Source organism: Colossoma macropomum, unplaced genomic scaffold (genome assembly GCF_904425465.1).
Source record: "Colossoma macropomum unplaced genomic scaffold, Colossoma_macropomum, whole genome shotgun sequence".
NCBI lineage: Eukaryota > Metazoa > Chordata > Actinopteri > Characiformes > Serrasalmidae > Colossoma > Colossoma macropomum.
The window spans coordinates 6347444-6348712 of record NW_023494799.1 but is presented as its reverse complement, the minus strand read 5'-3'; positions in this window follow the sequence as shown (position 1 = coordinate 6348712).

The window sequence follows — 1269 nt, the reverse complement described above, 5'->3', positions numbered from 1 at the left end:
TCGAAGTACGGACGTATGGAACTCCGTATATACATAATCTGTTGTCTCCTTTTCAAATGCAAATCTCGCATTTGTAAAAGAGGGCGGTAAAACAGGCCAATTCCAAAATCCATAGCTCGCCATGCTGTGTGATTTTATCCACTTTTTAGTGATTGAAGCCACATTATGTTAAACTGAAATTTTCATAGTGAGCTAACAACTTTTTACTGATTTACTTCGTGTTGTTGTCGAGATTGAAAGCCAGTAGCTATTACAGGTAACATTGGCTATTAGCAACATTCAAATAACTAGCATGGCTAACTAAATACTTTGCTGACGTAGATGATTTACATGGAGGTTCATTTTATTTTCCTGCCTGTGTCTATTTGGACATGTTTCTTCTGTGTGATCCATCATGGTGCCTCACTGTAAACCAGCAAATGGGCGCAGATCTCATCAATGTAATTCCAGAGCCCCCCAAAAAGGGACAACAGCTTGTTTTATTCTGGAGCCAAATCATAGGATTGTAAAGGGGCTTGTAAAAGCACATCTGGGCATTTTTGACCCCGAACAAAGTCACATATCATCTATAGAGACATCAGAGGACAATTCAAAGTTTAATTAAGTGGTTAAGATGTAAACAAAGTCAGTCAGAGTGGTTGGACGTGAAATGCGTCGTGGACATAGTAAAGAATTGACATCAGTTCACAGCAGAAAAACTGCAGTCATTGTATTCCTTAAATACACCATCTTACTGTACAATTTTTCAGTTTTATGCCAATTTTAGTGCCCCATTTAAGCCTGTACTTTAACTGGAGCATATTAGTGTATGGTACTGTGTTGTGTTGGTGTTCAGTTCTAATGTAACAAAATGAATGAATCGAATCAAAGGTCTTTGTAGAGTTATAGAGAACCAGTAGTCAATAGCATAGACTGTTGGTCCTCTCCATACATTGAATGTAAAAGCACTCTTAAGCTTCTGATAGGCCAATACATGCATTATTTAATTTTCTAAAAACATTTTACTAAATTTTTCTTAATATTTTATAATATGAAAATATTGTATAAGTGCCTTAATAAAGAATATTTTAAGTGATTTGTGATGAGTGTTAAGTCATAATGAAGATGTAACAAGAATGTGAAAGTGGGCTCTAGAAAACTTTGCAGAATCGTAGAATTGTGCTTTTGCTTTTAGGACCAATAGCAACCACCTGGGATACCACAACAACAGCCTAGCTATGACTTAGCAACCACCTGGAACAACATAGCAACACTTCAGCAACCACCTGA